This window comes from Ascaphus truei (assembly GCF_040206685.1).
Source record: "Ascaphus truei isolate aAscTru1 chromosome 23 unlocalized genomic scaffold, aAscTru1.hap1 SUPER_23_unloc_2, whole genome shotgun sequence".
NCBI lineage: Eukaryota > Metazoa > Chordata > Amphibia > Anura > Ascaphidae > Ascaphus > Ascaphus truei.
The window spans coordinates 611,682-626,597 of record NW_027453863.1 but is presented as its reverse complement, the minus strand read 5'-3'; the positions used below and the strand labels follow the sequence as shown (position 1 = coordinate 626,597).

General features: G+C 47.8%; 1 long non-coding RNA gene across 1 annotated transcript; it reads left to right on the top strand.

Annotated features, from left to right (window-relative positions):
* Positions 1–6,278: 6,278 nt before the first annotated feature.
* LOC142474864 (uncharacterized) lies at positions 6,279–8,535 on the top strand. The gene is made up of 3 exons (XR_012790607.1): positions 6,279–6,374; positions 6,607–6,661; positions 8,178–8,535. It is a non-coding gene; the product is annotated as an uncharacterized LOC142474864 (long non-coding RNA).
* Positions 8,536–14,916: the final 6,381 nt, after the last annotated feature.

Below are 14,916 nucleotides of genomic sequence, written 5' to 3'. Positions count from 1 at the left end.
CCATGGCCCGGGAGACTGCGAGAGAGATCCCCTCTACCCCAAATAACCCAGAACCCCACACAAATAACACACAAATTACCCAGAACCCCACACAAATAACACACAAATTACCCAGAACCCCACACAAATAACACACAAATAACCCAGAACCCCACAAAAATAACACAAATAACCCAGAACCCCACACAAATAACACACAAATTACCCAGAACCCCACACAAATAACACAAATTACCCAGAACCCCACACAAATAACACACAAATTACCCAGAACCCCACACAAATTACCCAGAACCCCACACAAATAACACACAAATAACCCAGAACCCCACACAAATAACACACAAATAACCCAGAACCCCACACAAATAACACACAAATAACCCAGAACCCCACACAAATAACCCAGAACCCCACACAAATAACACACAACCCAGAACCCCACACAAATAACACACAAATTACCCAGAACCCCACACAAATAACACAAATTACCCAGAACCCCACACAAATAACACAAATTACCCAGAACCCCACACAAATAACACAAATTACCCAGAACCCCACACAAATAACACACAAATTACCCAGAACCCCACACAAATAACACACAAATTACCCAGAACCCCACACAAATAACACACAAATAACCCAGAACCCCACACAAATAACACACAAATAACCCAGAACCCCACACAAATAACCCAGAACCCCACACAAATAACACACAAATTACCCAGAACCCCACACAAATAACACACAACCCAGAACCCCACACAAATAACACACAAATAACCCAGAACCCCACACAAATAACACACAAATAACCCAGAACCCCACACAAATAACACACAAATAACCCAGAACCCCACACAAATAACACACAAATAACCCAGAACCCCACACAAATAACACACAAATAACCCAGAACCCCACCCAAATAACACACAAATTACCCAGAACCCCACACAAATAACACACAAATAACCCAGAACCCCACACACATAACACACAAATAACCCAGAACCCCACACAAATTACCCAGAACCCCACACAAATAACACACAAATAATGACAAGACGAGGTCTGGAAGAACCCGCGGCTTTTTGTTTATTTAAACAAACCATTTGGTAAGTGCCACCCCCTGCCAGTGTGCTCGCTCAAAGGGTTAAAGGTCCTTGAACCGATGACCTGTGACCCGGCCATTGACGCGAGTGGGCTCACGTTTAAATGAGACTCGCCACACTGGGCTTTACCCGGCATGGCGCCTCGTCTGGCAAGGATAAGGACACGTAACCCCCCAACTGCCCCTCGACAGATGCAAGAACGCCACGACACTTTGTCCCCGTAGGGGTAACAGAAACGTACCTCCCGTCCTTCAAGGAAATTCAGTTCTTATTCTCGTATTTATTTTGTTTTTCTTTTAAATAAAACTTCAACTGTAACAAGCACAGACCTACATGTTACTTTTATGCCTGAAGCGCCTCTTCCCATTATGTGTTATTTATATTATTTGTTATTTATATGATTGTCACGTGTATTACTGCTGTGATGCACTACTTACCTTCATCTCTACCCCCCCCCCCCCCCCCTCTGACCACATCACCCCATCACACACAAAGGCATGGGGAGGGGGGAGATAGGCCAGGAAGAACCAAAGAGGTAAGGGGAGCCTGTGCCTCTGGTCATGGCCCCTTTGCTTAGGGCTCAATGCAGCTTGAGAATTAATCCTATTATAAAACACTTTCTCATTTCTATTCAGTGTAATGGGTGTGATGTACATGATGTGATACCAGTAATGCACAGTGAGTGATGTGATAACAGGCCCAAATAATACAGAATATAGTGCCCAGCCTTCCTCCAATGAATACAGTGAGATGTTCAGTAATGCACAGGGAGTTATGTGATAACAGGCCCTAATAATACAGAATATAGTGCCCAGCCCTCCTCCAATGAATACAGTGAGATGTTCAGTAATGCACAGGGAGTGATGGGAGAACAGACCCTAATAATACAGAATATAGTGCCCAGCCCTCCTCCAATGAATACAGTGAGATGTTCAGTAATGCACAGGGAGTGATGTGATAACAGGCCCTAATAATACAGGATATAGTGCCCAGCCCTCCTCCAATGAATACAGTGAGATGTTCAGTAACGCACAGGGAGTGATGTGATAACAGGCCCTAATAATACAGGATATAGTGCCTAGCCCTCCTCCAATGAATACAGTGAGATGTTCAGTAATGCACAAGGAGTGATGTGATAACAGGCCCATATAATACAGAATATAGTGCCCAGCCCTCCTCCAATGAATACAGTGAGATGTTCAGTAACGCACAGGGAGTGATGTGATAACAGGCCCTAATAATACAGGATAAAGTGCCCAGCCCTCCTCCAATGAATACAGTGAGATGTTCAGTAATGCACAGGGAGTGATGGGAGAACAGGCCCTAATAATACAGAATATAGTGCCCAGCCCTCCTCCAATGAATACAGTGAGATGTTCAGTAATGCACAGGGAGTGATGTGATAACAGGCCCTAATAATACAGGATATAGTGCCCAGCCCTCCTCCAATGAATACAGTGAGATGTTCAGTAATGCACAGGGAGTGATGGGAGAACAGACCCTAATAATACAGGATATAGTGCCCAGCCCTCCTCCAATGAATACAGTGAGATGTTCAGTAATGCACAGGGAGTGATGTGATAACAGGCCCTAATAATACAGGATATAGTGCCCAGCCCTCCTCCAATGAATACAGTGAGATGTTCAGTAACGCACAGGGAGTGATGTGATAACAGGCCCTAATAATACAGGATATAGTGCCCAGCCCTCCTCCAATGAATACAGTGAGATGTTCAGTAATGCACAGGGAGTGATGTGATAACAGGCCCTAATAATACAGGATATAGTGCCCAGCCCTCCTCCAATGAATACAGTGAGATGTTCAGTAACGCACAGGGAGTGATGTGATAACAGGCCCTAATAATACAGAATATAGTGCCCAGCCCTCCTCCAATGAATACAGTGAGATGTTCAGTAATGCACAGGGAGTGATGGGAGAACAGGCCCTAATAATACAGAATATAGTGCCCAGCCCTCCTCCAATGAATACAGTGAGATGTTCAGTAATGCACAGGGAGTGATGCACAAACTTTCATTCATGGCAAGAGAAGCTGAGCCATTGTTATCTGTGTTACCAGCTTCTCATTGCATTGTATAGGGGACAGAGTGAGACCCCTAGCAGCTCATTGTTACCTGTGTTACCCGCTTCTCATTGCATTGTATAGGGGACAGAGTGAGACCCATAGCAGCTCATTGTTACCTGTGTTACCAGCTTCGCATTGTATAGGGGACAGAGTGAGACCCCTAGCAGCTCATTGTTATCTGTTACCAGCTTCTCATTGTATAGGGGACAGAGTGAGACCCCTAGCAGCTCATTGTTACCTGTGTTACCCGCTTCTCATTGTATAGGGGACAGAGTGAGACCCATAGCAGCTCATTGTTACCTGTGTTACCAGCTTCTCATTGCATTGTATAGGGGACCGAGTGAGACCCATAGCAGCTCATTGTTACCTGTGTTACCAGCTTCTCATTGTATAGGGGACAGAGTGAGACCCATAGCAGCTAATTGTTACCTGTGTTACCAGCTTCTCATTGCATTGTATGGGGGACAGAGTGAGACCCCTAGCAGCTCATTGTTACCTGTGTTACCAGCTTCTCATTGTATTGTATAGGGGACAGAGTGAGACCCCTAGCAGCTCATTGTTACCTGTGTTACCAGCTTCTCATTGTATTGTATAGGGGACAGAGTGAGACCCATAGCAGCTCATTGTTACCTGTGTTACCAGCTTCTCATTGTATTGTATAGGGGACAGAGTGAGACCCATAGCAGCTCATTGTTACCTGTGTTACCAGCTTCTCATTGCATTGTATAGGGGACAGAGTGAGACCCATAGCAGCTCATTGTTACCTGTGTTACCCGCTTCTCATTGTATAGGGGACAGAGTGAGACCCATAGCAGCTCATTGTTACCTGTGTTACCAGCTTCTCATTGTATAGGGGACAGAGTGAGACCCATAGCAGCTCATTGTTACCTGTGTTACCAGCTTCTCATTGTATTGTATAGGGGACAGAGTGAGACCCATAGCAGCTCATTGTTACCTGTGCTACCAGCTTCTCATTGTATTGTATAGGGGACAGAGTGAGACCCATAGCAGCTCATTGTTACCTGTGTTACCCGCTTCTCATTGTATAGGGGACAGAGTGAGACCCATAGCAGCTCATTGTTACCTGTGTTACCAGCTTCTCATTGTATAGGGGACAGAGTGAGACCCATAGCAGCTAATTGTTACCTGTGTTACCAGCTTCTCATTGTATTGTATAGGGGACAGAGTGAGACCCATAGCAGCTCATTGTTACCTGTGTTACCAGCTTCTCATTGTATTGTATAGGGGACAGAGTGAGACCCATAGCAGCTCATTGTTACCTGTGTTACCAGCTTCTCATTGTATTGTATAGGGGACAGAGTGAGACCCATAGCAGCTCATTGTTACCTGTGTTACCAGCTTCTCATTGTATTGTATAGGGGACAGAGTGAGACCCATAGCAGCTCATTGTTACCTGTGTTACCCGCTTCTCATTGTATAGGGGACAGAGTGAGACCCATAGCAGCTCATTGTTACCTGTGTTACCAGCTTCTCATTGTATAGGGGACAGAGTGAGACCCATAGCAGCTCATTGTTACCTGTGTTACCAGCTTCTCATTGTATTGTATAGGGGACAGAGTGAGACCCATAGCAGCTCATTGTTACCTGTGTTACCAGCTTCTCATTGTATTGTATAGGGGACAGAGTGAGACCCATAGCAGCTCATTGTTACCTGTGTTACCCGCTTCTCATTGTATAGGGGACAGAGTGAGACCCATAGCAGCTCATTGTTACCTGTGTTACCAGCTTCTCATTGTATAGGGGACAGAGTGAGACCCATAGCAGCTCATTGTTACCTGTGTTACCAGCTTCTCATTGTATTGTATAGGGGACAGAGTGAGACCCATAGCAGCTCATTGTTACCTGTGTTACCAGCTTCTCATTGTATTGTATAGGGGACAGAGTGAGACCCATAGCAGCTCATTGTTACCTGTGTTACCAGCTTCTCATTGTATTGTATAGGGGACAGAGTGAGACCCATAGCAGCTCATTGTTACCTGTGTTACCAGCTTCTCATTGTATTGTATAGGGGACAGAGTGAGACCCATAGCAGCTCATTGTTACCTGTGTTACCCGCTTCTCATTGTATAGGGGACAGAGTGAGACCCATAGCAGCTCATTGTTACCTGTGTTACCAGCTTCTCATTGTATAGGGGACAGAGTGAGACCCATAGCAGCTCATTGTTACCTGTGTTACCAGCTTCTCATTGTATTGTATAGGGGACAGAGTGAGACCCATAGCAGCTCATTGTTACCTGTGTTACCAGCTTCTCATTGTATTGTATAGGGGACAGAGTGAGACCCATAGCAGCTCATTGTTACCTGTGTTACCCGCTTCTCATTGTATAGGGGACAGAGTGAGACCCATAGCAGCTCATTGTTACCTGTGTTACCAGCTTCTCATTGTATAGGGGACAGAGTGAGACCCATAGCAGCTCATTGTTACCTGTGTTACCAGCTTCTCATTGTATTGTATAGGGGACAGAGTGAGACCCATAGCAGCTCATTGTTACCTGTGTTACCAGCTTCTCATTGTATTGTATAGGGGACAGAGTGAGACCCATAGCAGCTCATTGTTACCTGTGTTACCCGCTTCTCATTGTATTGTATAGGGGACAGAGTGAGACCCATAGCAGCTCATTGTTACCTGTGTTACCAGCTTCTCATTGTATAGGGGACAGAGTGAGACCCATAGCAGCTCATTGTTACCTGTGTTACCAGCTTCTCATTGTATTGTATAGGGGACATAGTGAGACCCATAGCAGCTCATTGTTACCTGTGTTACCAGCTTCTCATTGTATTGTATAGGGGACAGAGTGAGACCCATAGCAGCTCATTGTTACCTGTGTTACCAGCTTCTCATTGTATTGTATAGGGGACAGAGTGAGACCCATAGCAGCTCATTGTTACCTGTGTTACCAGCTTCTCATTGTATTGTATAGGGGACAGAGTGAGACCCATAGCAGCTCACAATGAATTCACAGACATTATCCTCATACTACATACACCTGTGATGCAGCCTGATTGGTGGAAAGCTGGATTCCTATTGGCGGAAGGAGACCCATGTGACCCACAGGTGAGGGTGGTGCTGGGTATAAAAGGTTGCCTTGCTGCAGTAGAGCACAGACATAGGTCGGTGTGGTGGTGTCCATTGTAGCAGGAGGTAAGTGGGAGCAGAGACGCTGACACGCACAGACACTCTGAGACACGCACAGACACTCTGAGACACGCACAGAGAGGCGCTGACACGCACAGAGAGGCGCTGACACGCACAGAGAGGCGCTGACACGCACAGAGAGGCGCTGACACGCACAGAGAGGCGCTGACACGCACAGAGAGGCGCTGCTGGGTGGGATTGTGAAGTTGATGGTGTTCTCTGCTCACTTCTGTAACAGGCTGAAGGGGAGAGCGCATCATACTGGGAGAGGTCCTTGTGTCTGCGGGGCCTGGGTGAGTTACTGTGATATAAACCAGTCCCCATGCTGTCAGGCCTCCAGCACACTGTCTATATGTATATCTGAGGCTTCCTTGTATATCCCTGTGGTGTATAACTGAGGGGTAATGGGCAGCTTATGCCTGCCTTGTGTTCTCTGGTTCCTTGTATCCCTGTGGTGTATAACTGAGGGGTAATGGGCAGCTTATGCCTGCCTTGTGTTGTCTGGTTCCTTGTATCCCTGTGGTGTATAACTGAGGGGTAATGGGCAGCTTATGCCTGCCTTGTGTTCTCTGGTTCCTTGTATCCCTGTGGTGTATATCCCTGTGGTGTAATGGGCAGCTTATGCCTGCCTTGTGTTCTCTGGTTCCTTGTATCCCTGTGGTGTATAACTGAGGGGTAATGGGCAGCGTATGCCTGCCTTGTGTTCTCTGGTTCCTTGTATGGTTAAATCCAATGGGAGGTGCTGTGGACACAAGCTTATTGGGATTCCCCCACTGGCAAAGTGCTGTCTCTGGGTAACTAGGTCAGCTGTGTAGCAAACTCCACTTGTGGTGACTTTAACTTGTTGTTTAAAGTGGCTGTTCACTAGGAAGCAACAGCCTCCTGCTTTCTATTGGCTTGAGATTTGGCAGCCATTTTGTTTCCCCTGAGGGAGTTTAACCTGGCAAGTATCTTGGAGCCAGTTGGTCTTTAGAGCGGTAAAATAGTGGTTTGGCTCAGGGAGGCCCCTGGTTCCCACTCTATTAAAAATACAAATATGTGCTAAAAGGAGGAACTTCTCCCTCTTTAATGTGTCCTCCTTATTCTGCTCAGTTGTTGGGTTAGAGCTCGAATCGACTACCTGGCCCCTGCAGGAGAAGTGTTCTCCCCTCTCTGCCCCACAGCTGCAGACTGGGGCAGCCATACACCCAAATGAACCCCATTAAGCAGGCCTCTATGATGCCTGAATAGACCTGTTTTTTATATATGTATTTTGTCTCTGGGTAACTCTCTGTTTTGGGGTGAGAAATGGCGGCTGGATTTGGCATCTAAAGATGGTGATCACTGCGCATGCCATAAACCAGGAGGGAACGGTGTCTGTGCTAGATAATGTTTAATGGCGGACACAGATCCCGGCTTGTACCTCACCACTGCAATAAGTCTCCTAAGTAAGGGTCTAATTGGCATGTGGGTGTTGTGTATTTTGATGCTGTCTTTATTTTGACATTGCTGTCAATCTGCTTCCATATTTGAGGGGTTAATATACAATGAGCAGCATCATTTTAATACTAAATTACAAACTTCAATGTCTTTCCTGTTGGGATTTAAAAAAAATGATCTTGTAAGTGGTTAACAGAGACATTTAGGTTCATCAATGTGTCGTTGGGTCTTGTGTTATCGGGGGGTGGGGGGTGTTACTGAGCTCCATGTGTTATTGGGGGGTGGGGGGTGTTACTGAGCTCCATGTGTTATTGGGGGGTGGGGGGTGTTACTGAGCTCCATGTGTTACTAGTCGCTTGGCTCTGTTACATTTCTGACTCTCTCTTACAGGTGAGTTCTGGATTCCTGCTTCCTGGGCCGTGACTTTCTCCTACACATTATTCTTAGTCTTTTGGGGCAGATTTCTGCCTGTGTCACTGCCTCTGTCCTGATCCTGTCACCCGGAGGGGCCTTTCCTTTGATTATATCCCCAATGGGGGGTGGGATCAGGATGGGGGCAGTGACACTTTGTTAGGGCCGCTCTGTGAAGAACCTTTGGGTCACTGTCTCCATACGTTGGACCTGCTGATGGTGAGGAGGTCCCTGCAGACATGGTGAGTTCCTGTCTGCTGAAGGAGGAAGAAGCAGGTGATGCTCCCAGAAGATCTGCCTGGTCCATAGTTACCTAAATAAATGGTGCTTCTCCATGCTTGGTGCCTGTCTGCTTATTGAGGAGGGGGTGGGCGATGCTGGGGTCTCTGCTTCTTCCTTCTCAGTTGTGATGGTTTTCTGCACTTACACTGTAGCTGGGGCTATTACACATAGGGTTAGGGATGATGGATGACTTACCCAAATCTCCCCAGCCCTTGGTTTCAATGGACCTACTCTAATGACCATGTCAGTGTGAGTAATGTCATCTAGATCTGTAGTATCCATACACCAGTGTCACATTGCATAATGGTCAATGAGTTATTTTGGAAGCTGTGGGGATAAATGTTTTAGTGCCAGGGACTACAAATGTTGCTCTGTATGGCAGTGGAATGGTTAAAGATGGTGGTTACTGTAGTGTACACCAGTGGCCTGTGGGGGTGGGGTGGTGGTGTGTGTGTATATGAAATGAGCACTGCAGTGTGACAGTGCCACTGTATCCATAATCAGACCAAGGATGGTCTCTATGCAGAAAGCCACAATGGGGGGGTTAATGCATTTCTGAGTGCAGCTGTAAAGGGTTAATACTGTTCAGTGTAGCGCTTCCTAGAAGCAACACTGAAGGGTTAGATTCACACACCAGCGGTTTGGGTTATGTTTATTACCCTTATTTGCTGTAGCCATTGGGTAATAATGAAAAGGGCTTCAGGTTAATCTCAAACAAGAGAGACTGTTCCCTTCTCCCTTTTTTATGGGGTCATAAACCTAATCTCTGACCTCAGAGCTATTACACTAAATCAGTGGGTAATTCTAAGCCATTATAGGTGGATAGTGCATCATTAAACATGATCTGGTCACTGATGGAATCCCTATGCAAGCCCAGAGTGGTCAGCACAGCCCAATACTATTGGGTCACTGGGAGACTGGTCCATTCATTCCTTGCGGAGGGCACTGAACTTTCAATGGCGTCTGACTCATTTATTCCAAGATCACTAATCTAGTTCCCCCCAAATCTCACTCAGTACGGCAAAGCCACATAAATCAGACCCCTGTCCTCAATCCTGTACAACAGTAAGACGCAGAATGAGGTCACGTTCTGGATTTCTCCTGGTAAATCTTTCTTATAGGGGGGGTTGGTGTAAGTCTGAGTGCCAATTAGGAAGCCTTCAGCAGGGATGGGGGTCCCAAGTTAATTCAACCCCCTGAGTGCCTGGATGGGTTGTGAGTCTTGGTCTGGTATATGCTGTCTGTACAGTAGGGCGGATGCAAGTATATACGAGGGCCATGTTGGCTGGGAGCCCAGATATGAAAGCTCATTTTAGGGAGATACAGTGAGAAATAAGTAAAACTGCCATTGATGTGCATTGGGAGAAGGGCAATGGTTTCAGGGAGACCATAGAAATGGGACATTTTGCAGGTAGGGGATTTTTTTTTTTTATAAAATGTGTTACCAGGGAGTAATACAGTGAGAGTTACCTCTCGTTCTCACGTATGTCCTGGGCATTGAGTTAAATTACAAATAATACATGGTTACAAATACAGTTACATAAATGAACAGGGTATACATTATATACAAGACATTGCGTGCACACTTACAGATAATATGTTATAGGCGTATGTAACAGTTACAGATAATATATATTATAGGCGTATGTAACAGTTACAGATAATATATATATAGATAGGCGTATGTAACAGTTACAGATAATATATGTTATAGGCGTATGTAACAGTTACAGATAATATATATTATAGGCGTATGTAACAGTTACAGATAATATATATTATAGGCGTATGTAACAGTTACAGACCAGGTTAAAATGTGAGACAGCTTTAGTTATGAAAGAACTTAAACTGGTGGCAGATGTGAGAGTCTCTGGTAGGTTGTTCCAGGATGACTGAGGACCCCTAATAGGTACAGAGAAGGGCTGTATGCAGCTGGCGGGGGCGGCAGATTAAGCAATCACAAAGACATTAGAATATCTGAGAAACTGGGTTGGTCTCTGTCAGTAAGAATAAGTGATGCGCTGAACAGCCCGTGGCTGGCCGATGAGTCCTGTACAATCCCACGTGGTGGGTTTTTGCCACCAAAGCAGCATTTCTAACATTAGCGCTGAAACATTCTTACCCCCTTAACCCCTAGTGTACTGGAGGGGGGGGGGGGGGGAGAGGAGTATTTCATATGAAAGGAAAACATGGCATTAAGTCAGATAGTGATGGACCCTTCTGGGCTGGTTACATGTTCTGCCCACTGCCCATCTCCTCATATAACATTGTGCTGGTCTCGGAGAGGGACTTGTTACCACCAACTGCATATAGCAAAACATCCACCAGTCCTATTACCCCCCCCCCCCCTGCCACACACACACACATATATATATATATATATAATAAAAAGATCACTTGTGAGCACATTCAATGCCTTAGACAGGTCTGCAACCTCCTGCTTTTCACCATTATCCCCCAGCATACAGCGCTTCAACTGCAGCAAGGGATTCTGGGAAATTACATGCAAATGAGCATTTCCCAGAATCCCTTGCTGCAGTGGGAGCGCTGTATGCTGGGTGATAATGGGGGAGGGTAGGGTTGCAGACCTGTCTAAGGCTGCGAACATGGTGCTTTCCCTGGCCATAGTACTCGGGCCGTGGGGGGCGTTCCTAGTGACATCACAGAGCCTCATTGGGCGAACCGCTCACGTGACCGCCCTGTCGCGCGAGAAATCAGTTTTAACTGATTTCTCGCGCATCGTGCTCCCCCTCCTGCCTCGGCGCGCCCCCTCCTGCCTCGGCGCTCCCCCTCCTGCCTCGGCGCTCCCCCTCCTGCCTCGGCGCGCCCCCTCCTGCCTCGGCGCTCCCCCTCCTGCCTCGGCGCGCTGCCTCGGCGCGCCCCCTCCTGCCTCGACGCGCCCCCTCCTGCCTCGACGCGCCCCCTCCTGCCTCGGCGCGCCCCCTCCTGCCTCGGCACTCCCCCTCCTGCCTCGGCGCGCCCCCTCCTGCCTCGACGCGCCCCCTCCTGCCTCGGCGCGCCCCCTCCTGCCTCGGCGCGCCCACATGTACGCGAACACTGCCTTAAGCAGTCTGTTTGCTCAGCGTGCGTCCGCGCGGTCTGAGGTACCATGGACGCAGCCTAAGACGTGAATGTGCCCACACGTGATCTTTTTATTTGCTATATGCGAACGGTGGAGGTTTCTTGTTGCCTTTTTCACCCACCATAACTTAAAATGTACACACACACACACACACACACACACACACACACACACACACACACACACACACACACACACACACACACACACACACACACACACACACACACACACACACACACACACACACACACACACACACACACACACACACACACACACACTTTCTGAGTTGTAGCTCATATTAAATGCAAATAATTGGCAAAAAATGTATCCAAATCAGCATATTTCTCTATTCATACATCAGTATGAAGTATCAGCTGGTGGGCGACAGTTGTGTGCACGGCGTCTTTATCTTCCACTCAGCACCCTTGGAGCATGAGGGGTTAATGTGTCACTTGAAGTAATTGTCTTTTCTTTCTCCCCCCAGGGCCTGAGTATGGGACGGCGGAGATTCCCCCCCCCCCCCCCCCGGCCTGTAACAGGCCAGGCCAGGCCAAGCTCTAAGTGGGGCCCAAGTCTCCCATACACATTTACCCCGTGTATGGGAGACTTACGCCCCACTTAGAGCTTGGCCTGTTACAGGCCTGTCCCGGAGGGCCCTGCCCGCTCACCTTTCCTTTCCCACAACTGTTACATTTCTCTCTAGGCTTTCCTGCAAAATAAAAAGCCCTTTCTCTGATCTCTGTCTCACCAAAGGCCTGCCGGGTCTTATTCCGTTCTACTTACCTGCTGGGTCTGGCCTGCATCACACTTACCTGCATCACACTTACCTGCATCACACTTACCTGCATCACACTTACCTGCATCACACTTACCTGCATCACACTTACCTGCTGTGTCAGGGATTCAAACCCTGCACCTCACGCACTGAGAGACGCTGCACCAGCCCACACGCCACCGACAGGTTATACAATGCCAGGCTTGTGTGAGTCCTATGTATCCCTCTATTGTATCACTAAAATAACTGGCTGGGGTTTCTAAGTGAGGATTGAGGGCCCACTTAGCATTGGAGTGGCACAGACCCGCCCCGGGGGGCCTCTGACCCCTCCACTTTCCTTTCAAAAACAAAAATCTGTATTTCACTGCAAAAAAATATTACCCCCTCTCAGTCCCTGCCCCTGCCCCAGGATTACCCCCCTCTCAGTACCTGCCCCAGGATTACCCCCCTCTCAGTACCTGCCCCAGGATTAGACCCCTGGGCCTCACACACTGTGACCTGCTGCTCTGCCCCATGAGCCGCCAGCACCTCACACAGGGGATGAGTTCCCGGGATTCCTATAACGTGTCTGTGCACATTAGGCACTAAAATAATAATAGGAAGATGTGGGGGGGATTAGAACCCACAAATCCATCAGCCGTTTCCCATCATCAGAAGCGTTCACCCCCCTGAGCCGCCCGGGAACATGGTCACACGCTCTGTGTTTATAACACATGGCACCTCGGGGAGAGGCGATCATTGTGTTTCCTTAGCTTGTCGTATTCAGTATAGTTACAGGGTGTATGGGACGCCTTACGTGCTCAAACTGCTCTGTGCTACCTGGGTTCCTATATTCTCACTATGCAAATGAGTGCAGCAAAGCATCATGGGCCATTGTTTCTTCTCATCACGAGCTAAAATGGGGGTAATAAACTATACAGCAGAAAAAGTGCTCCTTTGCATGTCGTTACCCAGAATCCCTGGCTGCAGTAGGAGCAGAAGAGATAATGGGGAAGGGCTGCAACATGTGAATGAGCTCACAATGTTTTATTTGTTGGAGGGTTTTGTGATTGATTAAAAATAATACTGTGAAGGGCCGGACTGAGGTACTGGTGAAGAATAGAGAGAGACATTTCATCATACTGCATGCTGGGAGTCTCTCCCTCAGTGAGACAGTCCCTGTCTGTCAGTGGGCTCCAGGACATGAGTCTGAAGACAGAGGTGATGGATATAAGTTTGGCGCCGTGCTGGTTCCCTCCTGATATAAGGGAGTTTGGCGCCCGTGCAGGTTCCCTCCTGATATAAGGGAGTTTGGAGCCCGTGCTGGTTCCCTCCTGATATAAGGGTGTTTGGCGCCCGTGCAGGTTCCCTCCTGATATAAGGGAGTTTGGCACTCGTGCAGGTTCCCTCCTGATATAAGGGTGTTTGGCGCCCGTTCTGGTTCCCTCCTGATATAAGGGTGTTTGGCGCCCGTGCTAGTTCCCTCCTGATATAAGGGAGTTTGGGGAATGTGCAGGTTCCCTCCTGATATAAGGGTGTTTGGTGCCCGTGCTGGTTCCTTCCTGATATAAGGGAGTTTGGCGCCCGTGCTGGTTCCCTCCTGATATAAGGGAGTTTGGGGAATGTGCTGGTTCCCTCCTGATATAAGGGTGTTTGGCGCCCGTGCTGGTTCCCTCCTGATATAAGGGTGTTTGGCGCCCGTGCTGGTTCCCTCCTGATATAAGGGTGTTTGGTGCCCGTGCTGGTTCCCTCCTGTAATGCATTGGGAGTTGGGGAATGTGCTTTCTGATTTACACCTCATATTAGTGCCAAAAATGTGTGGAAATCAGCATCATGTTGTTTTTTTTTTCTAATCTCCAGTCAGTACCAGTCCAAGCTCTAAGTGAGGAGGATTAATGCCCCGAGTGTGGCATTGAGGCCTCACTTAGCATTGGACTGGCACAGACCTGCCCCGGGGGGCCCTGACCCCTCCACTTTCCTTTCAAAAACAGGAATTCATACCTAACTGCAATATTCCTTTGCAGAACATAAAAATATCCAGCCTGTGCCCACTCCAGGGTGGGTAAAAATAACCCCAACACCCCTGTGTTACATTAATGTCTCTTTTCCACCTCCTCTCAGTAACTGCCCCAGGATTAGAACCCCCTCAGTACCTGTCCCAGGATTAGACCCCTGAGCCTCACACACTGTGACCTGCTGCTCTGCCCCATGAGCCACCAGCACCTCACACAGGAGACATGTTCCCGGGATTCCTATAACGTGTCTGTGCACATTAGGCACTAAAATACTAATTATCATAGGAAAATGAGGGGATTTGAGCCCACAACCCAGCAATCCCTACACTGCGGGTAACATGCATTTATACCTCTGAGCTCCCTGGGAAGACGGTCACACATCTCGTTATATAATAACACCTTAGTGAGAGGACAATGTGAGGCGCTCGTGTGTGTCCCTAATTTGCGATTATTAACCGGTCAGAATAGGTAGGAAAATGTGGGGATTTGAACCTGTGACTGGTCAGTCACGTCAGGTAATGCAGTTACACCGAGGCAAAGCCGGCGGTGAGGCAAAGCCGGCAGCATTTCTGACCCATG